Source organism: Neltuma alba, unplaced genomic scaffold (genome assembly GCF_004799145.2).
Source record: "Neltuma alba isolate B1F8T4 unplaced genomic scaffold, ASM479914v2 tig00011654_pilon, whole genome shotgun sequence".
In the NCBI taxonomy this organism is placed as follows: domain Eukaryota; kingdom Viridiplantae; phylum Streptophyta; class Magnoliopsida; order Fabales; family Fabaceae; genus Neltuma; species Neltuma alba.
In genome coordinates this window covers 125,203-137,778 of record NW_021636301.1, presented here as the reverse complement: position 1 = coordinate 137,778, position 12,576 = coordinate 125,203, and positions in this window count along the sequence as shown.

The window sequence follows — 12,576 nt, the reverse complement described above, 5'->3', positions numbered from 1 at the left end:
GATGGTTGCTATGTTCTGCTTCTTCACAGATTTCTTGCCTTTCTTGAAGGAATTCTTTCCCTTTTTAACTTTAGAGCTATCTTTCTTATTTTGAGAGCCTTTGCTTCTCTTTGACTAGTTTTGGAAAGTTGACCACATCTTTCCCTCAGTTGAATATGCTTTACCGACAGGCTTCACAGTCTCCGTTTAGTTATCCTCTAGTTAGAGGTGGCGAGCTACATCAGTAAAGGTTTTTACACTCTTATTATGAGTAATGGTATGCTTTATGGTGTTCTAACTGGCCAGGAGAGATCTCATGATAGCTTGAATCTGTTGCTCATCAGATAAGGTGCCTCCAGCTCCCTTATCAAGTTCTGTATTGCCCTTAGGTGATGCCTTATGGGAGTGTTAGGACCCAGCTTGAAATTATTAAGTTTGACAGTAAGTTTCCTAAGCCTTGGAGCAGAGGTACTGTCAAGCTCAGATTTTAATGCCACCCATATGGCAGAGGCAGAAGGGTGTGTTTCAAATTGAACCAGTACATTGTCAGTCATGGTACTTAGCATAGTGATTCTAGTGATGTTGTCCCTTCTTTTCTAGGCCACGTATCCATCCTAGTCCCTTCGTGATGTATTCACCTCAGGCTCTGGAAGGAAGGTTGTCAACATATTAGTAACTTCTTGTTCTTCAAAGACATGATATCTTACGATGCCATATGATGTAATTATCTCTATTCAGCTTGTCACCTCTTACGAGGTTAGCTATGATGGACTTCATTTCTCTTTGAGACATTATGCTATCATATAGATAAGAATGCATTTTAGTATGTATGCAACATACACGCTATTCAAGTAGGTCATAGACCATCCAGGTAGGAGTCTTGCCATTTTCATGATCAGGAGACAACTAGATTGGCTTCCATCCTATTACTCCTGGTTTGCCTCTCAACTTTCTTATCTCTGACTTTCCTTGAACATATCTCCAATTTGAGTTTTCCTTATGAAACTCCTACTCAAATAAAGCATTTATAATTAAAAAAAATTATTAACAAAGCATGAATGTTTGCAAGAATTAGATAACCCAAAATTAAAATCTCAAGGAGTAAACATGAACTAGAAGACAAAAAAGAACCATAAAGAAGAACAAAAGCTCATTCCATCATGATATATTTTGTCATTAGTTCTCTCAAGCTCTTTTGAACGTCTTTCCAGCATCTATAGAGACCTTGTTTGAAAAATCCTTTGCTAAATATGTGTCCTCTTCTTGCTAGTTCCTCTCCATATTGGATTATGATGTTTGCATAAAAGAATGCATCTTGCTTGGTAATTTGTTTAGCATAATAGCTTAATTTTAAAAACAGACATTTGTTATGTTTGTATTTGTTAGCATACTTTTCTGCTATTTGTTCAATTAGATCTATGTCCTTACGTTTGCAAACTTCTTCCTCTTGTTGATCAGGAACATATTTCCTTTTACCATTGCTCTCCTTAGGTATATTAGAGCTCACTCGTGATTGAGGTGTTTTTCTTTTATTAGTACTTTCTTCAGCATAATTATTTAAAGACTTTAGAGCATCAGAAAAAGAGAATAACTTAGTGGAAATATTTCTAAAGAGGGGTTAGAACATGAGGTTGCCATATTTTTCCTAAACCAAAAATTTTTTTAAGTTAAAAAGCAAAAAAAAAAACGTATTTATTTGTAATTTTTTGTACCAAAAATGTCACACAAAAAAAGCACATAATATATCAATTTGTAGCTCATGATTTTAGAAATTTTTTAGGCAAAATAGGATCCAAAAACACGTTATCACATGCCTTCATACGACCCCAAAAGCCTTCCTTTTAAAAAAATATAAAAAAAGTAAAAAGGGAGAGGGTTGGCCCCTTTTAGGCTTGGCGCATGTCATCCACGTGCCGTCATGGCAGCGTTTCTCCACCATAGAACCTACTTTGATGGATTCCTTTCCTCTTGAAGAGTCCAGTTATGTGCTTATTGTGACCTAAAGGGCCCAGGAGGGCCCCACGCGCCTATATGGCGAGTCCCAAAATTCTTTTTTTTTTTTGGGTTGGGTTTGTAGACCGACCTAACTCCAAGGTAGGTCTAGGTCGAATTGACTTGGAGCGCAGTGTTTCACTTAAAGTGAAATGTTGCATCCTGGCCAACCAAAATGATGTTGTTTTGGCTGTTCAGGTCATCCCTAACCTCCAGTTGGGTTGCTCTAGATCCGGCTGGAGCTCTAGCGGGTCTGTCCCGACTCGCCACCTTCAATCCTCTATAACTTCCACCTTCGAGCTCTGTTTTACGTGTTTTAGGTGTCTATGAAAATGCCTTTTCGAGTTCTACAACCTTCTAGCCTTAGTTTCTTTTAGAAAACACATTTTTAAAGACCTAAACTCCATATATCACTTAAGCAAGCTTATCCACTTGATATTTAAGGTTTCTATCCTTCCCTAAACAGCACATGTTTCAACCGAAATTGGGCAATATGTTCCCTTGAGATTTCAAGCGAAAACCCTAACTAAACTAGCTTGAAACTTAGGGATAGGAAGGCTTGAACATACGTTGATGTTTTCTTGATAAAAACTAAATGATTCCTTGCCCAAATACCTCACAAATTTCTGTCTCCTTGGTCTGGACACAAAATGGCAGCATCTCCCCCTCTTTTTCTAATTTTCTAACATTTTTCTTGTATTTTAGGGAGGGGTATTTATAGACAAACCAACCTGATATTTCCTCCCCAATTTGGACGTCCAAAATGCTTCATAATAGGGTGAGTTGACAGCCATCAAATGCAAGAGTGGTTCAGATTTGAACAAGTGTCCCAACTGTAGACTTTTCCAACAATTATCCACCAATTTTGGAATTTTATCTAATTAAAATGGTAGGGTCCATAAGTTGCAAGAAATTGGATCTTAATTAGGCCTAATGTGAGCCCCACAAATGGTTTAGGATGGTCCAAAAAAATGAACCCCAAACCAAATCTCAATATCAAACCATTCTGAAACTTTCTTAGTTACTATTCACTAATAATATTCCGTAATTTTTTTCAGACATCCAAAAATTCATTTCTCTCCATGATAATTCACCTTTTAATATAAGAATATGATCCGTGTTATGAATATTATAACATGTGGATGTCCATCTCTTCCTCTTCCTTTTCCTCTCCCTCTCAACTTCATCATCAACTCCTACTACTTTCATTAGGCATTAATCTTCCACTACTCCATTACCTTTCCACTATGCCTTTAATCTTGTAACTCCCCCCACTCATATTCATGTGGTTTATTGTCCACTATCTATCATTTAAGTACAAATGTAACTTATGTGTAAGACTATGCCTATAAATAAGGCATGCCATTGTATTGTGATGTAAGTGAAGCAAGTGAAGGAATACAATATCATTCTCTCATTTTCTTGTCTACTTCTATTCTCCAGTCTACTTTCATTGTTGGTTAATTTCATAACACGTTATTAGCACGAAACTCTACTATTTGAGTTCATGGCTTCTAGATGATACACGTGAATGTTTTGTTCATTGAATGAAGGTAGTTTGATATGAGTAGTTTGGTAAGATTTCTCTAATTTATTTCATTGTATTGAGATGTAAAAATTTTTATTTCTATTTCTCACTTTTCCCATATTTTCATGATTCTACTATGCTTATACTCATTGATTTGCTATGAGATTTATTTTCATCAATGATATTACTATATATGATTATCATCTCCGATATTAGTTAATTATTATCTTAGAAAGTAAAATGTTAAATATATAAATGAATGGCTAATAGCCATTGTATTCTTGATTTTGTGATTAGATGGCTAGAAGCCACATCACGTTTTGATGATTATTTGATAAAAGACCATTTTGTGATAGTAACAGATGGCATGACAAGATTGTCACAATTTGATAATTATATCAAAGTCCTGAAGATTGATGGTTTAAAAATTAAATGATACAAAAGAACTTCATAGTCCTTCCAGAAGACTAATATTGAAGAAAATTGATGGTGTGCTATTGAAAGCAAGGAATATATCTATAAGAGTGATAAAGAATATGATAACATTGTATTAGTGGAACTGATAACTAAAAGGGCAATAATCTTGGGGTTTGACTATTGAATCATAACAGAAGAATTAGTAATAGCCTTATGATCAATATGATAGAATTATAAACAAATATTATAATATGACCAGAAGTCATATACACAAATATGTATCAATTCATTGAAAAGCAAATGTTAAAAAAATAGTTGTGGAATCAAAAAGACCATGTGATATTATGAAAATATCGAAGCTAATTCTAATGCCTGAAAACAATAAATTGTGAAGAAAGATAGATGCCTAAAGTATATATAAAAATAGAAAACATATAAGTATATGCCTAGAAAGTTATATATATAATGTTTATTTTTATCAGTCTTTAAATTTATTTCTGAGAAACAAATTATTATAAGAATTTGATATTGTGATGTTGATAAGTGTGTGATATAAAATTAAATAGATCAAATAGACCCAAAAGCTACTAGTTATATTTTGTTTATTTATATCTTATTTATATGATCTAATTCAATATTAGTTTTGAATGTTTTAAATGTCTATAGTACCCCGATCAATATTGAGAAGTTTTGAATGTTAAGTCTTATTTATACTTTATTTTTAAAAGTTCATTTTAAATGTTCTTCATTATTTTTATGTGTTATCTATGTATATTGCAAGTTAAATCTGTGATACTCATAATTATTTGTTATTATGTTAATGATATATTGAAATAGAATTATCTTTCATATTCCTCTTAATTTATATAGTTCTCGAAGAACTAGATGTAATAGTATTAATATAGTTCTAGAAGAACTAATACTGATTTTTTTTTTATGAGCAAACAAAGTATTGATAGTGAAAAATATGAGCCATAGATCTACATCACAACTTTGGTTCTTCAAAGAGTGTAAATATTATAGTACAATCGGATTAAAGTCGTAGCTATATATGAACTAGGAAGTACTTGGGCTTCTAAGCAAAAGATAGGTTATTGGCTTTAACCTATTATATGCTAGCAACTGTTTATGAAATATATGAATAAAGGAATCATATTTGAATGGCTCAATCTTAAGGGGGAGACTATTGGAATATAAGTATGAGTTAATATTGGATATATTTTTCATATCAATTTCATAAATGGATATCATCAATCATATATTATATTGAAAAATTTATTGTTGGTAATAAAACATGGTACAGTAAACCAGAAGTTTATTGATGTAATTAGATTTATTATTGGCATGACTTGTTTGATCATCTTAAACTATATAATTATTGAAGATTATGTATTGATATCCATTGAAGAACCAGAAGATTCTTCCGAATAGCCAATATTTTTAAGAATTTGTATGTGCTGCTTGTTCTCAAAGAAAATTGATTATAAAATATCACTAGTTATGTTTTGTTTTTGAATGGATCACTACATTTCTGGAAATATATATGGGCCTATTTAGAAGCACATAAGCCATATAAGTATTTAATATTTGTAGATGCATCTATATAAAATGGTAAAAAGTGTGACTGACATTAATTTGCAACCTGAAGTTTGCAAGATTATTTAGATAAATATTTTTGAACTATGTGATTCCCAAAACTTGATTTTAAAGATGCTAGTGAATTTATATATCAGGCTTTTAATGTTGAAAAGCCTACTTAACAAATTGATTTAGCAAAATCATTTGTTAATGCCTCCGTGAATAGCTTGATCAATGTTTATGAGAACAATTTTTTTTTTTATTTTAGTGTTAGCATATTTGATTTAATATATTGCAGCACTTATAGACATCAAGGCAACAAAATTCTCCCAGTAAAATTGGCTTTGGTTCAGGAGCCAGATATTTTTCATCTAAAAAATTGAAATGTGCAATATTTATTCCTACCAATCCACCACCATGCACATAGATATTAAAAGAAAGTTGGGACATATGTTAGTTAAGAACCTCCTTCTTCTTGTTTGTCTCTAAATGGAACAAAACAATGTTCCTAAAAGAAACAAATAGATTTAGGAGACTTATATTGCATAATTAGTTGATTGTTATTTGACAAAATTTTTCTAACATGAGGGGGAGAAATTGAGTAGCTAGAAAAGAGAATGCATGGAATGCATCATTACTATCAAATACAGATCCTCATACATATCAGTATGGACCAAAAGTTCATCAAAATAGCATTCATGAAATACTACAAAATATTTTACTGACTTGAATGAAAATTTTTAAATCTCTTATTCCAGCTAAAAATGCTCCAACTATTTTAAATATTACGACATGCCAGAAGCATGAGAGGTTAATCGGTTCCAATATAAATATCTTGAATAAAGAGGAGCATACAACTTAGAAGTTGTATTGAGGAGGCATGTACTCTAGAAGAGTGTCAAGACATAACTAATTGTAAAACTCCAGAAGAGGTTCAAGTACCTGAAAAGGAAGAAAGAGATCTCAACAAGTTATGTCACAAAAGAACAAATGGAACTGAAAAGGTAAAGTTGTCGACAATGATTTTTATAAGAATATCATGTGATAAAAAGAGGATCTTATACAAAGTAAATATAAATTTGGCCAAGAAGAAAAAGAAAAGGGAAAAGATGTGGTGAAAATATCATTTCAATATGTGAAAATGGGCCTACAGTCCCAACATATGAGATATAAAGTTTCTATAGAATATATGGATGTTTATGTGAAAATATAGATTTTCACAAATGATTATGATGAGACATATTACTTTGTGGTGGATATAATTTTACATATTTGAATAGTCTGGCATTATGAAATGTGCCTGTTAGATGACCCATGGATGGGGATCATTAAATAGTAAAATTTACATGATAATCCTTGAAGGATCCAAAATATGCGAAGAGCATAAATGAGAAAATCTTTCAGTATATGAAATATTATGAAGATTAAAATAATTTCAGTATGTATCATCATTTTATAGTTCTGGATCAAAATATATGAAATTCCTTAAAGGATTTCACTTGCCAGAAGCATACAATTCAAGTTTTTGAGAACAATACTTAATTAAGCTAAATAAGTTTTATAAGAATTGAAACGATCAGGATGTATGTGGTATAACCAACTAAGTAAATATCGGTTGAAGAAATGATATAAAAATGATCCAATTTGCTCATGTATTTTTATGAAAAGATCTGAAAATGAGTTTGCTATAATCATTTATGTTGATGACATAAATATTATTGGAACTCCTGAAAAGCTTACAAAAGCTATGGATTGCTTAAAGAAAGAATTTGACATGAAGGACTTGGGAAGAACAAAGTTTTGCTTCGGATTGCAAATTGAATACTTGAGAAATGAAGATTTTTGTGTATCAAATAATTGATACAAGAAAGGCCTTAAAGTGTTTTTATATGGATAAATCACATCCATTATATACTTTGATGGTTATGAGATTTTGAGAAGGTGATGAAGAACTACTTGGTCCAGAAGTACCAAATCATAGGTCCAGAAATACCATATCATATCTTATCAGTCATGTATGACGTCACATATCATTTGCTATTAACTTACTGGTAAGATAGTTCTTCACCAAAGACATTGTAATAAAATTCTAGATTCTTTTGTGATTCACATGCTGGTAATTCCAAATGGAGTATTTATCTCACAATATCCAAAAGATGGTGAAATATATATATCTAGCAAATTCGTTCAAATAAAAATCTAGCAGATTTGTTCACCAAGTCACTTCTTATTATAATATGTAAAAAGTTTGTTCATGATATCGAATGTCACAGACTCAGGGACATTGTAACAACCCCCGTAATTCATGGTAAATAAACATTTTCAAAATAATAATTACTTTAAAAAGGCTAACCATGGTAGGAAGGACAAACCTAATCAAATAGAAAATCTACCATAGTCAATAATAATCCAAATCTTTAACAGAGTAGTAGTTACTGTTCTAGAATAGTAAGGATAGTTAATCAAATAGGAAATGATCAACATTTGATTTTTCATGTATATATCAAATCCATCAGCAGTACTCTGGAATCTCAAATACAATTAAGACCAATTGTAAATGGGCTAGGGCATTTAAAGTCCACCAAAACAACTACCACTGCTGCCCATTATCAAGTGCAATCAAAATAACAATCACATATGTCCAAAAAGGGCTCCGTCCAATAGTACAAGTCTAGAATGCAGCGGAAAGGCTATGATTATGTTAACTAAAACAAAAAGGCCCTAAAGTTTGGCAATATACATCAGTCAAATCATGTATATCAAAATAGAGGCTATACAGAGTGGAAAGGAAAACTCAAGCCTCGGACACCTTCCCCTTAAGACCAACACCTGAACCCTCGCCTAAAAAATGTTAAATAACCATGGGGTGAGTCAAATTGACCCAGTAACCACAATTCCAATTCAACAAGTATCCAGGGAGTGATTACAAGATAGCTAAGCGGGCAAAGTACAATTTCAAATAACATATAGGATAAATATCCTTACAGAAAACAATATATAATAATTCAAAAGTAATTTACATGCACAGAACTTCATCAACCATCCTTATAACCTCCTTGTAACCTCTGACAGAACCCATGGGCTATTCACACATAACAGGATTCGTCTCTTTTACAAGACTGCACCAAGCTCTCCAATAATGAGGCGTAACTCGGCCAAAAGTCACAGAGCTCATATTGGACCATGGGTTCCCTTTCCTTGGAATATGGAAAGGTGTCATGTCCCTTGGGCTGACCCTTGACCCGGCCAAAGGAAGGGTGATACCGAGGGCCCTAAGAATGTTAATGCCAACCATTGGGCGCCAAGTGGCGGCTATACCACGTGGTATAAATAATCAGACCTCCCACAACTACATTTCAGCACAACCAACACAGCCCAATCCAACCATCCAATTCCACACAATTTCATATCTATAAAGTATTCTCAGATTCAATAATCAAATTTGTTCAACACCAACAAGATATTCATAAGATGAAATAATTCATGCCCACTTAACTAATAAATTTAACGAACATAAATCTTGATATAGATATATATAAATTACTTTTCATACAAAAATTACCATAACATATATTGATAACATTTATAATATCACACATGCTTATAATCACATCAACAAGCATACAAGGTAAATTAGAAAGTGGTTACCTCAAGTTCTTGACACAAGAACTAAAAGTAGGAGGATTCAAGACCCAAGAGCCCAAACCAAGCTCACTCTACAATAATAAATTGATAAACATATATTAATATAAAAAGACTAATTAATATAGCATTAAAGTAGTTTATTAACTCAATCCCCATAATTGGCTTATCTAAAAAATTTATCCTTAGGAAAAATAATAATTCATCTATTCTTCCAAGTGACAATTTCTAGTACTTCCCAACTCTATTTCTCTCATTCACATTATTAATAAGAATAATCCCTTCAAATCATCTAAAAATCTCCAAAAAGTGCTTACTTTAACTCTTAGAAAATAACCATATATCAACTATGCCTTCAATCATTATTAAAATCCTATTCCCTTCTTCCATTAATCATTTCCCATTCATTAGAATTAATAACTTATAATATTTTCCTCAATTTCCTCCAAACACCCAACTTCCACTACTTAAAGTCTCTCCAAGAATCATCAACATTACTATTTCAACAACAATCCTCAAAGTTTAAGCATTGGATCCTCAATATAACCTCAAATGAACTCAACTAAGAGATAAATTTCGAAATTAATATCATCATTAATACAAATCACAATTTCCCAACCAAACCCTAACTTATATTGTCTCAAATCAACCATCCAACTAAAATCTGAGTCATAAGACTTTTATTCTAACCACATAAGCTCCATTTATATCCTAATACTAAATTAGAAACCTTAAAAATTAAAAATCTAACAAGCCCTAATAAACTTTATTTTCTGCCATACTTACAGAAATAAAAGAAAAAGCTAAATAAAAAATATAGGATGAAGATGACTCACCCAAATAGCTTATATGTACCCAAGTAAAGCCCTTTTTCTTTCTCACACTCTCAATTTCCCACTCACTCACACTTACTGTTTCAGCGGACCAGAGGAACAGTGAAGACGAAGGGGAATGTAAGGCACTGGACGGAGGAGGAAGAAGGGAAAAATGATTCAATTATGGGGTCACGTGACCCCTTATTCAAACCTTTAGTGTTTTTTTTTTTTAAAGGTGGGTCACAGCCCACCGGGGATTAACTCCCCTCCCCCAAAACAAACAGTGGGTGGCCGCGTGCCACCCACTGTTAATATATATATATTTTATATATTATATTATCTATATATATTTTTTAAATATATATTAATTATTATTTAACTATTATTTATTAATTAGTAGTTTACCCGTAATTAAGATTAGCTTCAATGATAATTAATTAATCTCATTTTAATAAACTAAAATCTAAATATATATATTTTTGGATGTTACAGATATCAATTGATGTTATCAAGAGGGGCAGTTAATACACGCTGTACTCTTTTTTCCTTTTCTATGGTTTTTTTCCCATTGGGTTTTCCTAGCAAGGTTTTCAATGAGGCAGCATTGAATAGTGTATCAGTGAATGTGTACTCTTTTTTTTCTACTAGGTTTTTATCCCACATGGTTTTTCCTAGTTGAAGTTTTTTAATGAGGCACATATCTTATATAATGGACATCCAAGGGGAAGTGTTATGAATATTATAACATGTGGATGTCCATCTCCTCTTCTTCCTCTTCCTCTTCCTCTCAACTTCGTTATCAACTCCCACTACTTTCATTAGGCATTAATCTTCCACTACGCCATTACCTTTCCACTATGCCTTTAATCTTGTAACTCCCCGACTCATATTCATGTGATTTATTGTCCATTATCTATCATTTAAGTATAAATGTAACTTATGTGTAAGACTATGCCTATAAATAAGACATGCATTGTATTGTGATGTAAGTGAAGCAAGTGAAGGAATACAATATCATTCTCTCATTTTCTTGTCTACTTCTATTCTCTAATCTACTTTCATTGTTGGTTAATTTCATAACAATCCGGGAATTTTCAGAATTTTTCGTCACCTCTAGGTATTTACTTTGAATTTTCTCTAATTAGGCCTCTATTGGGGTCACTGTGGGAAAATAAATTTCCTAAACTTAATTTCTAAGCTTCTAAGGCCTACAACTAATTTTAGAAATTCAAAAAAAATATTTAGATGATTTTTCCATTTTTTTCCAAATTTATTGAGGCATTTAACTATTTTAAATAATTATTTTCCTCTGATTTTACTATTTTCCCAAAAAACCTTTGTTTTCAAAAAATTTTGAAATAAGTTATTTCCCACTATTTTCACCTTTTGAGCCCAAATTGAGGTTCCAAAATCTCAAATTCATTTTCTACCATTTTTCAGGAATTTTGTGGAATTTTCCTCCAAATTTCCTAATTTACCTTTCATAGACCGATAATTACGAATATGCGAGCCTGGACTTTATTGGGATTTCTACATTAGCTCTCATTCCAATTTTTAACTTCCTATGTCCAGGTAAAATTTTTCAGGATGTGACACTTGTTATCATCAAAACTTTAATAATAGCATGTTACCTCATAGAACACCTTCAAGAATTTGGAAACACTTTTGCCGTATTTCAATCACCAATTTTAGAAGGGCATTCACATTTAGATTTGTCCCCTTTAAATTTTTCCTCAGTAGAACTTTCTTCTTCATTCTTAGAACATCTAGCAAAGTGTGGCTCATAATCATGTATCGTCTTCATCTTCCAATATTCAAAAGTCTTTTGAAACTTCAAAGAAAATTCTAACGTCAAGTAATTTGAGTTCTACCTAATACTAACATTAAGATAAAGGTGACCCCCCCGGCATAACCTGTCCTTCCAATTCTTAAGCTTCGTTTACAAATATGATAAGATAATATCATTAGACGATGCCTTATTCATGGTTATGGTAAACACTTTTCAATTGCATTGCCAATTGTATTATTTTTGTGATTTTCAATCATGTAGAAATTCAATATCCTTTTATGCAACTTCTACTCATGATTAATGAAATGACAAGTCAAATACAAGTAATTAAATTTATGAAAGGATGTCCAATAATCAGTTTTTAAAACACCCTCAATATGCGGACTTCTTTACCACTTGCTTTAGTATTTTAATTTTTTCAAAGAATAGTTGCCAACAATCTCTAGCAACTGTTATTCATGAAGGGATTCCAAATCTTGGTTCTAGCACTTTGGCAGAGTTTCTAAACCCCTGCTTCTCTACTATCTTGAATGGCATCTCATCACAAATAACAAATCTATTTAGTGCTCTTCTACATCATTTTTTTTTATTGAAAACATGAGGTACTAAGCTCTCGCTTGTTATTTACTATGTGTTTTTCAAGTTTTTAAACTAGGATTTTTTCAAAATTTGTAATGTAACTATCAACTCTTATAACGATATTCACATCTCTAATAAACACTATTTATCATGTGTTTATCAATTTTTTTAATTTTTTCAATATTTACAATATGATTAACAATTCTTATAATAATATTAATAACTCTATTAACACCATAGGGTTAGGCACTTATTAA